Below are 21,518 nucleotides of genomic sequence, written 5' to 3' on the forward strand. Positions count from 1 at the left end.
AATGTATAATTATGTAACTACAGATTACTAGAAACATATTAATAGTAAGTAAGTAACTAGTTATCTACAGTAACATACATCAGTGTGGGATGTATGAAAGTGTAGGTAAAAAAGTAAGGTAATATAAGATGAACAAGTCAGAGAGAGAGAGAGAGAGATACTTGAGACAGGGATGCAAGATACGTGTGTGAAAGAGAAAAGTTTATGAGTGAAAACGTAATTGTAAAGAGGAAAGGGACAGAAGAGGGATAAATGACGACGTGTGTGCGCACTCTAGAAGGATATTTTTTAAATATTAAGGTTTTATTATTTTTGTGCTGTGTTCATTTAATTCGACAACATTCTAAGACGTAGTGGGTTATGATGATTTCAATGTTTATTTTCCCACGCCTTCCATGATCAATGATAATGGGGTGACGGTTGTTACGATAGAGTAGTTTCCAACCAAATCAGTTACTTATTATTAAACGTCAAAACACGAAATGACTATGGAATTTGTATGAAAAAACAACCTGTGACGTAATAGAAAATCGTGACAAAATGTCGCACTTATTATTACAGTTTTCTTTAGTAAAATTCATAAATAAAATTCATAAGAAGAAAGAAAACGTTTTATGTAACCTTTAGGTCTGTTTTTAGTACCTAATTAGAATGTCATAATTTATCTTTAACCTAGGAAACTACCCATTCCACCATTAGTTGGTGCCACGTTGACAAGAGCTCTCCCACCTCAACAATACAAGCTGTCAAAAACTGATGTCGTTTCAGAAATCCTTCATTGGACATCTCTCAACCACTCTCAACTGACAACAGACAAACAAAGCAATAAAAGAGGTTAATAATATATTAAACAAAGATAAGTACCGAAAGTTTTATGGGTGAAAAGAAACTTATTTCTTATCATTCCGGAAAAGTTTTAGAAATTGAGCGTCTCGATAAGTCTATCGGAACGGTCTAAATGAAAGACGATGTAAACTTTTGCTAAAGATTCCATCTTCTATCCTCGAACGTTACACCAAGAGAACGTAGTTTCTGATGATTGCGAACGTCAGTTCAAAATCGTGTGCTTGAATTTGAATCCTCTTAAGCGTTATCAAAAAATGATTTTCAGCTATTAATTCCAATAGAATTTATCATAATTTCCTCACCTGTTCTAATAATTCGGTCACTGCCAACAATAGGTACTGTATAACTTCAATGTTCATTATGTGTCACTTCTATGAGTCCATTTAAATTATAAATTATGTTGTCTCTATTGTGTGGGAACCTGAGAACTTACAACGCGTTGTCACCCGACACACCAAGCCAGTGTGTGCTATTCTAAGCCTTGCCGTAGTTCCTATTTGATTTGACTTACAAGTTTACATAGTACACAAGTTCCATTCACACGATATAATTGGACTGTGGTAATGTGAAACTACAATGAAACCACAGAAATCTAAATTGTGATACCTGTTGTAGAATAACAGTATTGGCACTAGTAAAAATGGCAAATTGTCGAAAGGTAGGTAAAGGAGTGTAAGGTACTGAAATATCTTTTTCTTTTAGCTTTTATTTATATTTAGGCTCGGCTGAGTATGTTTTTTTCCTTACATCCCTATCCCTATCAGTCGTCACTTTTAGGTGCACTCATTTTTTTCTCAGTTTTTTATGTTCCCATTTGTGCCTGGAGATAAATACATGCAATTAAAACATCTTTTGAAACACTTTCTTATTAGACTACAATAATATAGCTAAAACTAAAATGAAAGTAGTCAGTAGGTCAAAGAACTAACGGGCCAGTTTCGTAGAAGTTAGAAACACGTAATACCACAGAACATAAAACGTAATACCATAATAATAGGTAGCTGAAAATATAGGTAAAGTAAAAACTTTCTGAAGGTGCCTGAACCCGGCTGGCATAGCAAGTAGGATGAAAAGTTAGACAACTACAAATTCAGCTGACTGTTTTATTCAAAAGTATTTTATTTTTACACTATGTTTTGAATGAATATTTTGTGGATGGAATTAATATTTTAATCCTGAGTTACTTGTGGATTTTTTGGTAATTTTCAGATTAGATACTCCTGAGTAGTGCGTGCGTGCACTTTCAAAGCTCTAAGCATGGTTATTTATGTTGATGTCAGTAACTCATTATTTTAAGAGTCTGTTTAAGTAACTCTAATTAATTATTATGTACTGACTACGTTACTAAAAAGAAGCAAACTCTTCAACAAGACCGATAAACTAGACTTCGACACACAGTGGAATGCGTTCCTTGCGTTGAAACAGTCAACATAAACTAAAGCCCTGTTGATGCGAAGTCGTAAGATAGATATGATGAACCTTATGGTGACAAGGGACCTATCGCCACTAACAATTATGTCCATCATGATAGAAAGACATAATTCCTTTGTCGGATTTTACGACAACCGGGAAGACAGGCAGCTGAACGTGATCTGTTTTTGATTCGCTCCCAGTTCAGCATAGAAGCTAAGCCTCGTTGGTTGATCTAATAATAAAACAATAACAAAACTCTTTATCAAAGATCGAGTGAATGTATATATGTATGTATACTACATAATGCCAATTCCGTTCCAAGTTTCAAACAAAAAACATCAGTGGAAGTTGTTCACAAAGTTCCGGCTCTGATTAGACCGACTACACGCCACTGGCTGTTACACACGTAGTACCATAGAGCAAGCGTAGTAGGCATGACATTTTTGTGTGGAATTAGGATAAAAACTGCCTATTTTCTCCCATCAGGTGTCGCTACTGTGGAGTGTTCTTAAATTTTGCATTACTATTTGAGTAAACAAACATATTGTTTGGGTTATATTTTTACACCATAACCTTTTGCGCAATTTCATAGTGTTATATTTATTCCCTAAAGATCGGAAAGAACAAAAATTAATTTCAATAAAAATAATAATAATGCTCTTTTCCAACTGACGGCTGCTTTTCTTTTCGTAACTCATCATCCTTCAGACGGGATACACTCCACGTTGCCCCACATTTTATAGCAATTTATCAAGAATTTTAGCTGGACTGTATGGAGAACCGTCAAAATTTAGGAACACTCAACAGTGCTGCTAGTTTTTATCCCCATTGATGGAATCGTGTATAGGCGTATGAAATTCCCTATATCACTACTTATTAAATTTGTTTCTTTAATGTTCATCTAAGGCGAGGACACTGTCTGGCTTAAAAAAGGGGATATGTTTCTGGCTTAAAATAAACCAAAAAAGATGTATCGTACAATGGTGGTGGTCTCTCTCTTTAATTAAGAGCTGCGCTCCTGTCGGTGGAGTAATCGCCAATTGTCTCTTCTTCCCGAAAATTCCTTCACCTCTTGATACGACACGACCTGCACCTTTTCTTTTATTTGTTTCGTAAATGTTCTCCTAGGTCTACCCCTTCCTCTCTTCCCTTCAGTTTTTCCTTCTATGATGTTTGTTATAAATGAATCGTGTCGTATCAGGTGGCCAATCATATTTCCTCTCCGGTTCTCTATAGTCTTCATTATGGTTCTTTTTTCTTCAACTCTTTCCAGCACTAATCTGTGGTGTGGTGTCTTTCTGTGGTGGTAGACGTCCTGAATAAAAGGGCCTCACTCAGCACAAGCCGCTATGCCGTAGGCCACGATGCTGGTATTCTGTGGACCCTGCTGAGTTATTAACATGCCTAGCGAAGTACGTAGTATGATAAGTATGTGGGCATAGTACTACGACATAGGGCATATATAGCCTGAAGCTATTTATGCATGCGCATGTACGACAAGAGAGTCCCCCGTCCCAATACGCCAGCGATGTCCGTTTGCAAATGTTCTGACGTAGACAAATTGCGGCAAAAACTTGAACTTTACACGGAAAATATTATGTTGAATCTACTTATGTATGTATGTAGTATTTCCTTCTAGTTTTTAAGGATGCTATATCCATATTAGTTCGGTGAATTAGCAGGTATGTATGCACTCATCTGAGCTTAATCAATTTCTTTTATAGGTAAATGTTTCTTGCGAGACTAGTTAGGTACATGATTGTTTCTTCTTAAAAGGTTGCAAAGTACAAAATATTCTTCACAGTACCCAAAATATTCGTAACACATAATAACAAGTCTCAAGTTCATAATAATTCCAATGATGTGGTAATAAAGTAGTACACACGAAAATAACGACATACTAGGTACTTATTTCAAAAGTTTTCAGCACACCTATCTATCTGTCGTATTTCATATTTTAGTCATATTTTGGCTGAATTCCTTTATAACTCATGTCGCGTGTAATAATAGATTATTCATCAAAAACTTTATAAATTGTGCTTGATATTAAAATGTTAAATTACTATGTCGCCAAATATGTTATATTATATGTTATATATAGTAAGTACTTACTTGAACAAATAAGTACTAACATCTAATAACCTCGACAAATCTGCGTAGACAGCATTTTTTTGTTTAATTTTAGGCTCTACCAGCAATTTTCTTAGAGCCGCTCTGTCTGGAGGGCTTCTACATGAGTCAGTATGCTCTTTCTACTTGAGCACTCGCCTGCACCGGTTTCAAAGGTAAAGTCTCACTACCTTTCATCCTTTATAACCGGTCCATTAATCAAAGCAAAAACTGTACTTCATTTGGATATAATTCAACCACAAACCGAAGCTGTGTTAAAAATTTGAATCCAATTTACTTCAGCAGCGAGTGTCGGGACAAAGGGAATACGAAACACTGTTGTCAGTTGTCTCGTTAATCATTCCGTTTCGTAAATCCTTTTAGTCTTTCGACCTTTCATAACGGGCGGGGGTGAAACGAAATAAGCGGCTTATGGATGTAGCTTGTACCTGCCGTTTGTTCAGTTGTCTCGCGTCTAACCGCTGCGGTGGCTAAAGCCCTTTTATATTTTTGATGACTTTGAAACGAATATACATAAGTACTTTTAAATACCTATATCTTATATTTTAATAATTATTTTATCTATTCCTGCATCATTTTACCGTGGTGTGGTCTACTTTGATGTTGATACTTTCAAGTTGATTACTGTCATCTTCATACCTTCTCTGTGTTGTTTCCTCTAGTTATTAAATAACTTGTATACGTGTTGCTGTTGCAGTTTCTTGTCATTTCTTCTCCTCAGCCGTAACACCTTGCGAAATGACGTAAATTCAAAAATGTTACATTGACCTTGAACAAGTTTATACATGATAATTACGTCGAATAAATGATTCTGATTCTGTTGATAAGATTTTTAATGTTATGCCAAATAAATATTTATTGTTTCTTTCTTTCGTTTTCGTGTTTTATAAGCACTCGTTCGTGCTTAAGGAAACTCACAGAGAGAAAATTAAATCGAAAATGTCTGACTCGGATGGGTCAAGAGCTGTGGGTTCATGTCCCGACCGAGTCAATCTTTTTCACATTGTTGATAAGATTTCATAAAATACGGCTGTTGCGTTGCTAAAACGAACGAGTGTTGTTCATCTTAAGCGTGGTTTTAGTATAGAACATTGATAAGAAATATCATAAGTGAGCAAAATCATAAGTGTCATCACTTATAATATTTCAAATGTATTGCCAAGTTGCTGATATTTCTTTGTCTTCCATGTCTTTTCTTCAATTCCCTTATTGTATAAAGGCGTTCAATTCACTTTCTTATTCGTTGTGGTCGTACAAAAAAGTAATATCTTTTTCCCTTGTTTACAGTACGAAGTACTTTTCGTACATAACTAACAAGATGAGAAAACGTCTTTACTTAATTATTTCTATGTAGAGATTAACAGTTTCTAGTGGTTGCGAGTTAATTACTTTTTTAATAGAATTTGAAAATATGGCTCATTTGAATTCCGAATCTAGGTGTTATGTTACACATTTGGAATGATTACTTAATGGATTATTAATAACTATTATATTTGAGGCAAATCATACAGTACTATGGTAACCTTTGGGGAGCATTAGTGTAGAATTATATCTCCATTATTTATTTACCTTTGTTTTTCGTGAATCCAAAATGTCAACAGACAGAAATTTCAAGATGTAGGTATGTTAGTGTCAATCATGAGAAATATAAAATTGTTGCTGATTCGAAGTATGTTGCGTTATGTAAGCACGCGCTAGGTTGCTTGAAGATTCATCTATTTCTATAATTGAATTGAATGGTTTATCAAACATAATTGCTGTAGATTTAATATTATAGGTAGAACAAGTGTTATATAATAATGTATGTTATGTTATCTAGCATTGAATTGGAATTAAAACAACTTTTAGCAAAGTTCCTCCACGATATTTGCGTATTACGTTATCGGCGTCATTTCTTTTGTTATATCAACTTTACGGTTGGCCTTCCATTACATGAAATTGTTGCACAGATTTAATGATTAAAAATGCGCGGCGAGCGGCAATTTACTCAATGATTTCGCCGTGGCCGTCACGCGAGACCTGCAATTTGCCACATGAATGTCCTCAGGGTTGCCACTCCCAAGGACAACCCCCGACCTTAAACCGTACCGTACTCACCTCATCAAAACAAACTGCACTCTTATAACAGTCAATCACATACATCTACAGAGGAAGACACTACGGGCAGCTAACAATCACGGGTTCGCACGTACTGAATGTTTACTACGCGGCTAAATTGACATGTTACGACAACACACGTGAGTATTTACACTGGGGGAGGCATCTTTTTATTGATGGTGAGGGTGTCGAGGGCCGGGCGCGGCGGACGGCGGGCGAGCGCGCAAGCCGGCGCGCCGCCTTAGTTTGACTGAAACGCGTTGGAAACCAGTTCTAGCGCAGGCGTACTGAAACACAGGATCGGCCGAAATTCACCGCGTCGGTACCCCGCAGAAGGACGTAACCGCTTCTAGGTGTACCTTTGAAAAGTAACTTAAACGTCAACTGAAAAAGATCGAGTTTGCTTTAAAAAAAAGGTTCTGTTTTGTCCTTCTTAAGGTCCTGTTCGCGTGCCGCACTGCACACAACGGTAATTAAATATGTGTTTGACAATAGTAACTGGTCCGGAGGCTGCTGTACCTGGTGACGTCAATCTGCAGACGACGGAGCCTGCCGCTCCGCCCTCCTAATTAGTCGCACGCGAGCTTCACAACAAAGATTTGCATTCATAAATAAATTTCAACTTTCACATGTTGTCTCGTTTCGCTTTGTATTTATAATTTCATTTCAAACTTGTCAGAGTCGCTGGTTTTGATTGTTAGAATTTGAAGTTCAGTAGGTAAGTAGGTACCTACCTAATTGTATTTCATTTCGAATTTAGTTAACTACTTAATAACGTGGTACGAAAATTAATTCTTTGTATGTTCTGTGCTGCTGGAATGTATCGTAAAAGTTGGTTCTGGCGACTTGAGTAACTTTGACTAATTACCACGTTACATCTGTCACAGTAAAACAGTTTATTATAACTGATTATTTATGATCAGTTATAATTATATATTTTTTATTTATTTATTTATTAAATTTTAATACCAAATATACAATTTGTCAATGCCCTGCAAAACTGTTTAGACAGCTTGTCTGCAGGAAAGAGTCTACTAATAATATGAGCTTATATCTAATAGTAATTTGTAAGTAGGAGCACAATGAATGTATCACTTTATTTAAAAAAAAATAATAATAACAAAAATTAGCTAGGACACAAGTCTAATAGGTATTGTTTAAGTATTTTTTTTTGTATTTTTATTTGGTAATATGACTTTACATGAAGGATTGATGATTACATTACGATTATCCTCATAAATCTCTCTACGACTTAAAAAAATATAACCAAAATTAGAGACTAGGCAAGTTTACTACTAGCGTATATTTTAGGCAAACTATTTCAATCTGGCTTGTTTGCATACGGAACACCGGTCATTGCTCTTGAACCAGCCTCCGAGCTGGATCTAGACAGATGGAAATAGATCCATCGGATATTGGAATTAAATACTAATTCAGTTCTTCCTCGTTGTAGCTTTTTGATTTGAAAGTTTTGCGACTTAAGGTGATTCGTTTTCCATACAAAAGTTGATGCAGTGCTACAGGAAAACGGATAGAGGAATATTGTTATAAAACCGATAAATAGTAATATTTTGGTGTATTATTTTCGCAAACTAACAAAAATTTAGGGTCCGAATACGAGAAGTACCATATTTCAGACCCTCAATTTTGATCAATTCTACATTTGTAGTGGTGCAGATTACAGTGTATTTGCTGAGCGTGTAGAGGTGTCAATGTTAGTTTGTGTGCGTGATAGTTTTTTTTTTTTCTAAAGGCTTTGACTACTTGACAAGTGTAATAGAATGTCAGTGACAATTTATAAAGAGATTTTGTATGAAGAGAATAAATATAAATAAAAAACTAAAAATACTACAATCTGAGAAAAGGAATATTGGAAAAATATTTTTGTAATAACGTATCTTATTTAGGTAAACATTTTTAAATAATGGGTAAATACCGTGTTTTAAAAGAGGACATATATTATAATAAAAAATCAATACATAAAATGAAATGGCTGTATGGGCATAGTTCCCTTTGCCTTACCCTTCGGGGAAAACCAAATCAAAAAAGAAGTTGTTGCATTTGCCGGCCTAAATAGTAGTCATTTATAATTAATTGTTTTTCCATCCAACATACAGATTTATTTATATTCTCTTTGCCGCGGACTTTTTGGTGGGACCGGGAACGGGAAGGTTGCTTTCTTCATTGAATAATCTAAATAATCAATACGAAGTGGTGTTTTGTGGTTAATGATCACATTAGTCGGAAAACATTCCCGATAGTATTATTAAATCGGAATATTCAATAAACAAAGTGTACCTATACTACCTATCTATTTTCGCTTTGCGCCAACAAGCCGCTTACTTCGTTTGGGGTTCGGAGTAGGAGTCTGCTCCGAGGGTGGGGGCTTAGGTTTCATCATTTCATTAATCATCATCAAGAAAAAAAAACACAAGACATGGCTGTATGTTCATAGTTCCCTTTGCCTTGCCCTTTGGGAAAAAAAATAAGATAAATTTTGAAATTCTTATGTATAATAAACAAACATCACAGACATCATGACAGATCTAAAACTAAATAAAATCTTTTTTCTTTTTTCTATTTGACTTATTTATGAATTTTAATCAAGAAAACGTGATAATAAGTTCGACAGCAACCAGTTCAGGTCCCCGAAACAGCCCATTTCAGGCCGCGTATATATGGAAATACTACTTCAATACGTCCCAGCCTCGTCTTTTTTTAACGTCCTCGTTATAAAAAGACGTCCTAACCTGAACTAACTAACCTAACAATAAACACCACGCGTAAATATATGTCCAGAAATGCGCTGTGAGTCGTCTGGACTGGGCGCGAAAACAACATAGAATTCGATTAGGTGCTAAGTGTCCCGCATGCTATCACCAGCTATCACTGACATACGTATGAAGTCCCGCGGATTTTATTGGAACTAAATGACAAGTCATAATAATTATATGCGGATACTGCGACATCAGCGCCGTGCTTGCGGGACGTCCTGAAGCGCTATTACATCTTTCAAACGCGATGCGACAAAGTTTGAACCTACGCAATTTAGGAAAAATCTACCTTATTATTACTGTACTGTGATCGTTATTTGTAAAATCATACAATACATATACACAATTCTTTATACACAATATAATTATTATGACATATTGTGGACTTTTCGGTATACCTACAAAAAAGGAACAATTCAACCATACGTTGTTTTGTTATATCTCAATGGGCTCAGGCAGCGTTTTCGCCGAAAGCTCCAAGTCGGCTATATTTGTAACGATAATTATGTTTGACATTCATCATCATTTTTGAACCATTTTATACAAAAAAAATACTTGTATAAATTATAAACCCTAAAGCACGCCCATGAATCACTCTACTCATTGGTGAAAACCGTATGAAAATCCGTTCAGTAGTTTTTTAGTTAGCCGCATGTTCACTGATGCGATTAATGCCTATTAGAATTTTACAAAATAAAAAATACGGAAATTACGGAAGGTACTTTAGTGCAAAGTAAATTATTGTATACTTAATTATAATATTATTGGTAAAAGTGATACTTTTTGAAAATTCCGTAACAAATAGACGGGTTCGCCAAATTCAATTGTAAAAAAAAATACAAAAAGTAAAAACAATTAAAACATGCAGTTGGGTTTGAACCGTGAACCTTAAGAATGGCGGCTACTGCTTTACCAAATGCGCCATTTAGAAGTTAGAAGTAGACTTCAAATTATGCATCTCTTTTAATAGCTAACCTAGTTCGCATGTGTGTGTGACAGCTTCGTGTTTGTACACAAATTGAAATGACACCAACTTTTGATGCAATGTTTCAATATGATATCTGCAGTAAATACTTCAAAATTGTAGCTTAACTTAAAGATAATGTATGTAAGATTTCGCCACCTAACATTTCACTGGGTCAGAACTCAACACTAAACGAATAAATGGAAAAAATACGAAAACTGCAGAAGTAACGCCATCTACTGACGCAGCGTTACCTAGCTGACTGAAACACATCACCTTAAGTTGAACGACTCGGTATGTTCGTATCTTGCGGTAGCGCCTATCAAAATTATAATAGCAGTTCAGTAGCAAACGCGGAGTATCCAATTTAATAGGCGCAAACCAATTGTACTGGGTTATTTCTACTTCCATTGAACATTGTTCTTCTAACTTCCTACGTGCATCCAACATGTGAAAAACAGGAAATTGGGTACCGGATTATCGCAAGTAACAAAGTTATTATCTCGTGTAACTGGGCATTATAACGGCTGCAATATCTATCAAACTTTGTTATGTGTAGTAGGTATCAAAAAAGTAATAATAGCACAGAATACTGACCTACTAATAGTAATACCCAATAGCTTTCGTGTAGTACCTATCAATGTAAATGAGCAGTTAATTAGGTAGGTACTTTTAGTCTACCCCCGCATATCACTAATTTACGTAAGTAGTAAAGGGCTAAAGCCGGTTATAAAGCTTCTTTCGAGGGGTCACTATTTCAGTTATGTAATTCACGCTTCATTCAAATGAATGAACTTCTTACTAAATTTTGTCATTCAATATAACTTCATACATTTTAACATTGTATACCTTGTTATTGAATAATTGGCCACAACATTTCAACCTTCGATAGCTCAGTTGGTAGAGCGGTGGACTGTAGAGTGTAAAATAATATGGACATCCATAGGTCGCTGGTTCAAATCCGGCTCGAAGGAGTTGTGTTACTTTTTGGCTTCAGTTATTTTATGTGTAAAGTTCGACGAGTTATTTTCATCATTATGATAAAAACAGGGCTTTGTACAAAAAACTAATAACAAAAAAATGATTATTTTTTAGTAATAATAAAAAATAAGGAAATAGGGGTGGTGGGCGGATTAATATTATTTTTGTGTAATGTACTATTATTATTTAATAAAAAGTTCAACAATAAAAAATATTATTAAGTAGATAGTATAACTTAGTATAAGAAGAAATTCGTAAACCAAAAAGTCGCTGCGGACAGGATTCGAACCTGTGCGGGTAGAACCCAATGGATTTCAAGTCCATCTCCTTAACCACTCGGACACCGCAGCTTGTAGGTAATATGGCGAAATAACGAACCACTTTCAGTAGAGTATTTTATCAAAAGAAAAACACTAAAATTAAAAAGTAATTTGTACAACGTAGCTCTAAATTAGTAAAATATGCTTATCTTTATCGTATATAATCAACAATTATCATAATAACCAACCTAACTAATTGCAAAAGTCAGTGGTAATTTGGTAATGCAAAATTTATTTATTTATTATCGTTTTCTTAGCTCTTGACATTGTCAGCTGGAATGGTTAATTATTATATTTTTTTTAAGACACAATTTTCATAATTTTAGTTTCAAATGCAAAGCGCCACCTGTCGCCTTCAGTCATTAATATTAATGTCAACTTCTAAAATAAGTCTTGTCTTTGGTACAGCTATTCGACACTAGATGTCGACGAACCTTTGCAAATGAAATGTTTAATCTACTGGCCACAAGATGGCGTTACTAGTATTTCTACAGCATAATTTTTTCTTGCAATATACCTGAATATTTTTATAGAATCTACACAAAATAAAGTCAGGATTGGTTGCAAGTTATCTTGTTGGTTACTAAAAGTTCTGCTTATACTGATAGGGATTCGTCATACCTATCTACCTATATGAATACAAAAGTGGTAGGCAGGTAGGTATCAGGGTTTGTTTATAATGTATATCAAGGTGGATGGGTCATCTGCAGATACGGGGCGGCTGTATAAGGAAACCTGCAGGAAAGTGGTAACAGTTACCCGCAATATTTGCAAACACGCAACTTGTTAGGGTTGCTCACTGAATAGGTGCCTATAATACTAATGTTTTAAATAATGGTAGGTAATAGGTCTGTATCAAATGATGTAACATGATGATGGTGATGTTTATGTGTTGTGAGATGATGTGTTTAGTAGTAAATGTTTCTTTCTTTCTATAAAATCGAAGTTCGGTTGAGTTAAATAGTACCTGCTTTGAATAATAATAAATAAGGCACCTAACTTCTTTGAAAGGCCAGCTTAATATAAATATTAGTATAAGTAGGTAGGTATCTAGCTATTTATTGCACTTTATTTATTTATTTAAAAAGTAGGTAGGTAGGTAGGTATGTATTTAATAACACTCTACATAGGTACATTTCTAAAATACTTACGTCTGTGACAACCATTGTAATTAAAACTAGGATCGTCTAAATATAGGCGCGCGCGTGTGCATCAGGTGCACTTTCGTATAGCGGCGCATGCGATCGATAGCATCTTGCCTTATTTATAACTAGAACCACTAGCCCAGTAGCAAGGTGCGAATGTCAGGAACAGGTTGGCTACCACTCGGCGGCTATTAGGCACTACTACTTTTTTATGGACACTTAATTTATACCTGCGATTAGAAAATCTTGTACTATTTTACTGGGAATAGGTGAGGTTTATGTAGAAGTAAATTAGATAAAAGTGTGTTTACCATTTGACTTCATGCAAAGGACATAAACATAAGGAATTTGTATAAATTGACAGAGGGATTTTGTCCTTTCTAATCTCATGAGCAATATAATGTACCCACTTTAGGACTCTGTCGCACTAACATAAGTATTTGACATTTAGTGAGACTTACAGTTCAATTTGTCAAAAAAGTTAATGTGACATGGTACCAAAGTGTATACATACATATTAATGCTCGTGACCGTACCTATGAGTGATGGACTGATATCCTAACCACATAAGGTTCTACTTCGTACCAATGATAAATTAATTTATCTCAAGTGCATTTATCATGAACACAGTTGTGGCGACCATTATAGACGGGTGGTACTGCTCACCACCTATCACGTTGGTCTAACAGAAAGCTCTGTGAGTTGTGGTGGGTACTTACTGATGGATGTCCCTTTGACTATCCCAATCGGGATATAGTCGTGAGCTTATGTTACGTTATGTTCGGGCTCTGCCTACCCCATTAGTGGTAACGCGCGTGAGTTTATGTGTTTATGTATGCGAGAAGAAACAAAGAAGGAATGACTAATATAGGTCAATTAATATAGGTACCCAACTAACTACATAATCGAATTTATACTTTTTCAAGTTTTCAATTTACTTACCTCATTTTTTCAAATCCAATTTGTGAGGAAACCCGATTCGACCTTCACAGCTAACTGTTATATCGACTCGTGTCACAAAAACCGCTTATTCACCAAGTTTTTGTTCGAAAGTAAATAGGTTTGTAGTTTAACGCGGAACCAGTAGCCGAGCGGGGAACAAAAAGTTTATACAATGCTTGTTAATCTGTCTTACGTAAGTTGAACTATGTTTTGACAATAGATAGGTAGGTAGGTACCTATATTGTATGAAAGAAAGTTCGATGAAGTCTGGGTTCTTAGGTCATCTTGCGATGGATGTACCTCTGACTACCCCAATTGGGATATAGTCGTGATGTTAAGTTTTATGTATGTAGGTATATTATATGAGTAGAATACCTACTCGTATTAAGAAAATGGATATGAAAAACTCATTGTGTGTTTGGAAAATTGAGTGGTGTCCAACAATGATAATTATGATAAAAAAAATATGAATGATCATGTTCTGATAATAACAGACTGGAAGTTATTCATGAGGAAATGAATTAAAAAAATGTATAAATGTGTATGGTACTATGTTTTAGGTATCCTGTATGTAGAAATAAAAGTAACTGATCAAAAAAGCATAGTAAATCGTTAATCGATTAATCTCAAGGTTTGATCGACAATTTACTAAGTTCACAATGTATTTCGGTATCCTACCTATGTTTATAAATAAACAGTCACTATAAACTAAGTGATTCCCAAGATAAACCTTTTAAAGGTTTAACAAAGCAGTAAAAATAACATCAACATGTAATAAAACTTAGGTATGTGTTAAACTAGGAACGAACATAAAATGGCCTTACGAGCAGTGATGTGACGTTTTCGAGAATGTTCCCACTTTGGGAATATTTCCGGCAGTAAAAAAGCGCAATAGTTATGTAAAAGGATGTTTATTACCTAGCTAGGATTAGACATACCGAGTACAATTTTTTATTTATTAAATCTTAATACTAAATATGCAATTTGTCAATGCCCTGCAAAACTGTTTAAACAGTTTGTCTGCAGGAAAGAGTCTCTACTAATAATATGAATTTATATCTAATAGTAATTTGTAAGTAGGAGCACAATGAATCTATCACATTATTGTACTGTATTCTTGTGTTATGTCTGATTGTTGAAATTCTAGTTCTGTGCAATAAAGTATATTTGATTTGATTTGATTTGATTTGATTATTTAAAAAATAATAATTAACAATTAACATCATAACTTAGCTAGGACACGAGTCTAAAAGGTATTGTTCAAGTATTTTTTTATGTTTACTTTTATTTGGTTCTAGACGGATGTTCTCAGGCAAACTATTCAGTAAGTCTCAAGAGACAACAATTTGAAGAAAGGAACAGCCGGTGTCCTTACTATTAGAGCTTTGGGAACATTCCCGAGAACGATACAACACCGCTTACGATCTTAAAAAGCTTTAATTGATCGTAAAATTTGCATTAGACGTTGTTTACCATGTGACAAGAAACATTTTTGTGTAAAACAGGTGATTGAAGACACTTATTGTGACTGAAATATAATAAGAATCTAAAAGATTACCGAAATAGAAAGGAGGTAAAAGAGTCGTGCGACAGATAGGGTGTTAGTGACATCGTAACGAAAACTTTGAGTGATGATTCTGGATTGATATCAAGTGGAATTTCCCGTCGCAAAAGTATAGAACTCACAATAATAATAAAAAAGACACTCATACGCACTTGTATGGGTCCTGTACGTACTAGTATGGGGTGTAAGTGACAACGTAACGAATACTAAGGGGGGTGATTGAGCTGTTTATTCTGAGTTAATATCAAGTGGGATTTTCCATCGCAAAAGTATGGAACTCAAAATAATAAAAAAAAAACATGAATTTTGCGACGGAAAATTCCGCTTCATACCAACTCAGAATCATGGTCTGAATCATCCTCCTCAGTATTCGTTACGATGTCACTAACACCCTGTATATTTTGTCACTGTCATGTCACTTTATTGTGTTTTTAAAAATATCTATTTTTTTTATAAAAAAACGCCAGTGTGTTTTTTTTTAACATCAGTATGTTACACCATACTTTATATGCATGTAGTCGAACCTTGAGTTTTGTACAATCATTTTTTGATCGCACTGATTAGTACTATTTAGTTTTTTAAATAAAAAATATTGTTTCTCCTTTTTGCGTGTAAAGAAAAGTTTAGATATAGACTTAAACCAATAAGAGTATTTGAACTTGTATACTTATTTATTCATCTAAAAAATGTGTTAGTCCTAAGTACCGTGGCGCCACTTTTATCAATGCAGTAACTGTCATAATGTTTGCAAGGGACCAACCAGGTTGATAACATTTTTGGGCGCATACGCAATGGGACAACAGCCAGATAAAATTTAACAAAAAAAAAAACTTGCGTCCTTTAGATAGATAGGTTCCAAAAATTATGACTGTTTTGGTTAGTTTACTTGATTGCTTTTTATATTTTCATGTAGGTTCTTTTCCTCGGTTAGAACCCGGGTACCGGACTTGCACCATTGATTTATTATTTTATTTTAAATGCAGTTTTCACTAACACAGTTGGCTCGAACATTATAGACGGCGATACGGCTCACCATCTATCGCGTTGGTCTAACAGAATACTCGGTGAGGTGTGGTGAGTTCATCTAGCGATGGATGTACCTCTGACTACCCCAGTTAATATAATCAAATCAAATCAATCAAATCAAATCATTTATTCGCGTAGGATTCATGGTTTTGTATAACAGTTGATGGGTTTTATGTTCCAAGTATCACATGATCCGCTAGATATAAGCATGCGAAAATTTAGGAGGTAAGTAGGTGGGTACTTAATTAACTAATTAAATCTACTTACTAACTTAACTAACCTAACATAAATCTAATAAAAACAAAAATAAAGAAAACAAGCTTACAATAATTAACAAAAATACATATATAGCCTCAAAATTCTCTAAACATTATTAATATTAAACTTCTTAGCATCTTCAAAATAATCTTTTATACAATAATAACATTTATCACATAGCCAAATATACGTACAGTTGAGATTGTCGTGAGTTTATATTTATATTTGTGTAAAACAGGCTTTTAAAGTAGCTGTAAGTAGAAAGATCGTGTCACTGCGCAGCCAAGTAGAAATACTTTACATGATACTTTCTCCAAACAGTTGACCATATCGGCTCGTGCGCACTACCTGTCAATCACGTACGCAAGTTTCAGCGAATCAACACATTGTTTTGATTGACTCCATTGATCAATCGTTTACGACGTCATTGACGTTATTGATGACCTGTGGCTACGTCCAGGAAGCCTGTGACGTAACAATGATAGAATTGATTGTTGATCACATGGAGTATGAAATTTGATAAGTAGATATTATTCGGACAACAATTAGGAAACATTGGATATACACCACCATACCATAACGGCCTCTGTGGTCCACTGGTTGAGCGATGGGCTCACGATCCGGAGGTCCCGGGTTCGAATCCCGGTGGGGACATATTACAAAAATCACTTTGTGATCCCTAGTTTGGTTAGGACATTACAGGCTGATCACATGATTGTCCGAAAGTAAGATGATCCGTGCTTCGGAAGGCACGCTAACCCGTTGGTCCCGCTTATTACTTACTGATGTAAGTGAGTCATCGTTACATGAGTCATGTCAGGGGCTTTTGGCGGCACAATAATAACCCTGACACCAGGGTTGATGAGGTTGGTAATTCACCTCATAACCAATACGATAGAAGAAGAAGAGTAAGTACCTAAGTATATCATTAAGTAACTCAAAGGCAATTCCCTCCTTAGTTGACTTCTGCTACATGTTACACGTTCCAGAAAAAATAAAAGGAACATTCCCTTTTCATCCCTAACCGCGCTTGTTAAGTAAAAAAAACCAGTAATGCTTAATAATAACATAGCATCAAGCATGTATTCCAGAAGGGGTAGGCAGAGTTATATACAATGCGTCCACTCCTCGCCAGCAATCAGGGGGTGAGCCTATAATATGACTATTATTAAGAGTTACACAAGTAAACAAAAGGAAGAAAACCGTAAATGCGGTTGAAATGAAATCTAACAACTTGATAGGGTACCTGACCACAAGCATTGGTTGCTGTGGTTATCATCACGAGGATGCTACAGGTGTGACAGTGTTACGTAAATACATACAATATATATATACATATTACTACATCATAAATTATTGGTATGTTTCGATTCAAAACTAAAATAGAGCTATCGGTCCTTGGGGTCCGGAAGCAAAACTATTTGTTCTATCTCTCAATGCGTCTTATCGGGGTTTCGGGGGATGCTAGGGCTGGTAGTTATTTCTATCAGAGAATTAGTCTGGCGATTCAGAGGGATAATGCTGCCAGCCTGTTGGGCACCTTGCATCGATGTGACGCATTGGAGGAGGTGTTTTATTTATAACATGTGTTTGTTTTGTTTTTAATCGTGCAATAAATAAGTTAAATGTGAAAATTAAAATTAAATGATCTATGATACAAAAAATAAATAAAGCTATTGCTTTATTTAATACAGTAATTAAAAAATAGTAATAAATTAATAATAAATTTACGTTTATGGTTGATCTCTTTTGAATTAAAAGCAACATTTTTGAATGAATAGAGAGGCACCTATATTGGACGAAAGGCAAGAAGGAAACCACTGTCCTATTTTTCCCTAAAAAAGTAGCATGGTGCGCTACGCCGACAAGACCGTGGCTCTTAAATTGGGTATTTCACTGGGACAAAGATAAATTATAAAATGTCAATCTGGAAATAGAAGCCAGTCTAAGATGACCAAAAAGCAATCTCATTACTGTTTGACTTATTTTAGAATTTTATTTATGAATTAAGTAACAATGAGTACGACGTTTGGCCGCTTTTATTGATGACGTCACAGGACAGTATTTCCATACAAATTCCGAAGAAAATTTTCGTTTTGACGTTTTGTAAAGAGTATCTCATTTGAATAGGTTGCCAAGTAGCCTATTAGTGATGATAATGATGAGATAGGTACCTACATAAATGCAAATAAACACTGTGTTATTTTTGTAAGGTACGATCACGAGCATTAATATGTATACACCATTTGGTACCATGTCACATTAACTTTTTTGACAAATTGAAGTCTCACTAAATGTCAAATATGTTAGTGCGACAGAGTCCTAAAGTGGGTACATTATATTGCTCATGACTGTACATATTACCTTCAAATTCAATCAATCAATCAATAATACTTTATTGCACAACGACATATACAAAGGACATAAACATACGAATAAAAACATAAGTACAATAGGCGGCCTTATTGCTAAATAGCAATTTCTGCCAGGCAACCAAATCAAATCAAATCAAATTCAGCTAGAGAACAAGTTTGACAGAACGCGAAAAATACAATATTAGTTACTAATTTCAATTTCTCACGAGGCAGACAATTTAGCTACTATCCGAGAGACAAAACTAAAACAAAGCACTTATTAATTCAAACTTTCATAAAAGATGGATGCGCTAGGGAAGTGCTTATTTCGTGTGAATCGCATTTACTTGTGCACACGTCTGCATACGCTTTCGGGAAAACAGGCGTGATGCTGCTGTGTATCTAGTTTTTTAAAATGCAATTTCCAGAAATATGTTATACTGATGCAGCCGGGACCAACGGCTTAACGTGCCTTCTGAAGCACGGACGAGCTCGAGATGAAAACTTTTTTTTGTGGTCACCCATCCTATGACCGGCCTTTGCGCCGGCGTTTTAGCAGTCGTTAATAACCACCAATCCGCATTGGGCCCGCGTGGTGGTTTAAGGCCCGATCTCCCTATCCATCCATAGGGAAGGCCCGTGCCCCAGCAGTGGGGACGTTAATGGGCTGGTGATGATGATGATGTTGTACTGAATGCGTGTTTGGAGAAACTAACATTACTTTCAGAAGCAATCGTCTTATAGTAGGGACATGCAAGATCGGGTGCAGTCCGTACAGTACACAGAATGTAAAAGCATCGACAATGGCATTCTTGGAACACGCGACGCGAATTGACGCGATTCATTGCGTCGACTTTCCTACAAACGAACGTAACTTCTTTATCAATCAATATAAAGCGTCTTTTAAGTCAGAGTTTCTTCGTTGAATAAATTAATAACATTTTGCATTGTGTTCTACCATATTAATTACATTATTATTATTACTTGTGTACCTATTTTGTAAGAGCTCTTGAAAGCATTTTTTTAGTTGTGTCTACTGGTGAATGGTTGTTTGTTTTTTATTGTTAACTATTATTTTGTGTCGTTAGCTGTTGGTCTTCCAATAAAAATTAAATAAATATTATGGAAAGAAATAACCATTAACGACCTCTGTGGTCCAGTGGATGAGCGATGGGATCACGACTCACGACCTCGGGTTCGAATCTCGGTGGTGACATTTCACAAAAATCACTTGGAATCCCTAGTTTGCTGCAAACATTGCAGGGATTACCCGATTGTTCGAAAGTAAGATGATGAAAATAAATGAAAAAAATAAATAAATGAAAGATGGAAATATAAAAAAAAAACACTTAGGTACTCCAAAAGATTGACTTCTTTATTATGTTTAAAAATAGTTAAACGTTATAGTAAAAAAATAACACATTAACAGATTATGGAGTTATGACACAGTTCCTTTTAAAACAAGCTGTAAAAACTTTCAAAAATACATAAAAGATTCAAAATAGGAAATACTTATTAGTCTGGTAACTTATTATAATATATTATCTTATTTATTACTAGTGTCTACAAACTTATTTAAGTACTTACAATTAAAACAATTGAAGAACATACAAAAAAGCTGTAATATAAATGAAAGTGAGACTGTCGAAAGAACACCGTATTTCGGCCCAATATTAAGAGTTATTCGTTTCGGTCATAATTTTTTATTATCTGCAGATAATGGTGGTTTACGAATTTCTATAGGATTGTAAAATTTTACGAGCGGTGTGTACCTACGATATATTTTATGTTTTACACTCATGGTTTGCTTTAAAACGAGACATAGGTGCTTACGTAATTAGATTGTAAGCACCTCTTAACATTTATTGTGCTTTTAGGAGATGTAGTTTTAGTTTTTAGGGATCCTTATTTTAGAACTTATGCAGGACGGAAGGGGCAAGTCACAGGGACTGTAACCTGGAACCTGACAAAGGGCAGCAGTAACCGTCAGTACTATTCAGAGGCAGAGGACAGGAGTCCTAGTATTGCTTTGACTACTCTGGGCGCCATCCCACTCGCGTCCGACAGAGTACTGCGGGGCGGAAGGCAAGAGGGAAACCACTGCCCTATTTTTCCCTAAACAAGTAGCATGGAAAATGCTACACCGACAAGAGCGTGGCTCTTAATTGATGATGATGATGATGTTAGAAGTCTTTAACATGCATTATTTTGCACTGATTATACCTAATATTGAAGAGGACAGGCAAAGCATTAGCACTCTGTCCCCTGCTCGTTGTCGTTGTTGCGTGAGGTCTTACTTTTTATTTTTTATGACGTGACTTATTGTAGATTTGCCGCAGATGGCATTAACTACTTGGCCGGATAAATAGGGGGCGCTGAAGGCTCTCAGACCCGGTGTCAGGTCTTACTGGTGATAGCCCTTTATCTAGCTGATTTGTCTGGCCAAGTAGGTAGTTAAAACAGCAATCAAATATGTACTAAGTACCTATCATCTTCAGAAACAACCCATATACGTCCCACTACTGGGCACAGCCCTCCCGTCAATCAACCGCAGGGGGTATGGAGCATACTCCACCACGCTGCTCCACTGCTGCACTGCTGGTTGGTGGAGGTGTTATTACGGCTAATAGCCGGGACCAATGGTTTAACGTGCCCTCCGAAGCACAGAATCATCTTACTTTATCAGACAATCAGGTGATTCAGG

The 21,518-nt window shown here is 35.5% G+C and overlaps 1 protein-coding gene and 2 non-coding genes across 3 annotated transcripts in view; 1 reads left to right on the forward strand and 2 right to left on the reverse strand.

The window, feature by feature from the left end:
• The window catches only part of LOC126373645 (uncharacterized), a 65,348-nt gene extending 58,639 nt beyond the window's left edge, over window positions 1-6,709 (reverse strand). The window contains exon 1 of the mRNA XM_050019862.1: window positions 6,487-6,709. The gene's annotated coding sequence lies outside the window, so the exon portion shown is untranslated. The remainder of the gene's footprint in view (window positions 1-6,486) is intronic.
• Window positions 6,710-11,106: 4,397 nt separating this feature from the next.
• Trnay-gua (transfer RNA tyrosine (anticodon GUA)) lies at window positions 11,107-11,198 on the forward strand. The gene is given in 2 exon segments: window positions 11,107-11,143; window positions 11,163-11,198. It is a non-coding gene; the product is annotated as a tRNA-Tyr (tRNA).
• Window positions 11,199-11,473: 275 nt separating this feature from the next.
• Trnas-uga (transfer RNA serine (anticodon UGA)) lies at window positions 11,474-11,555 on the reverse strand. The gene has a single exon. It is a non-coding gene; the product is annotated as a tRNA-Ser (tRNA).
• Between the last annotated feature and the right edge of the window lie 9,963 nt (window positions 11,556-21,518).

The sequence above is a fragment of the Pectinophora gossypiella genome, chromosome 16 (assembly GCF_024362695.1).
Source record: "Pectinophora gossypiella chromosome 16, ilPecGoss1.1, whole genome shotgun sequence".
Taxonomy (NCBI): Eukaryota; Metazoa; Arthropoda; class Insecta; order Lepidoptera; family Gelechiidae; genus Pectinophora; species Pectinophora gossypiella.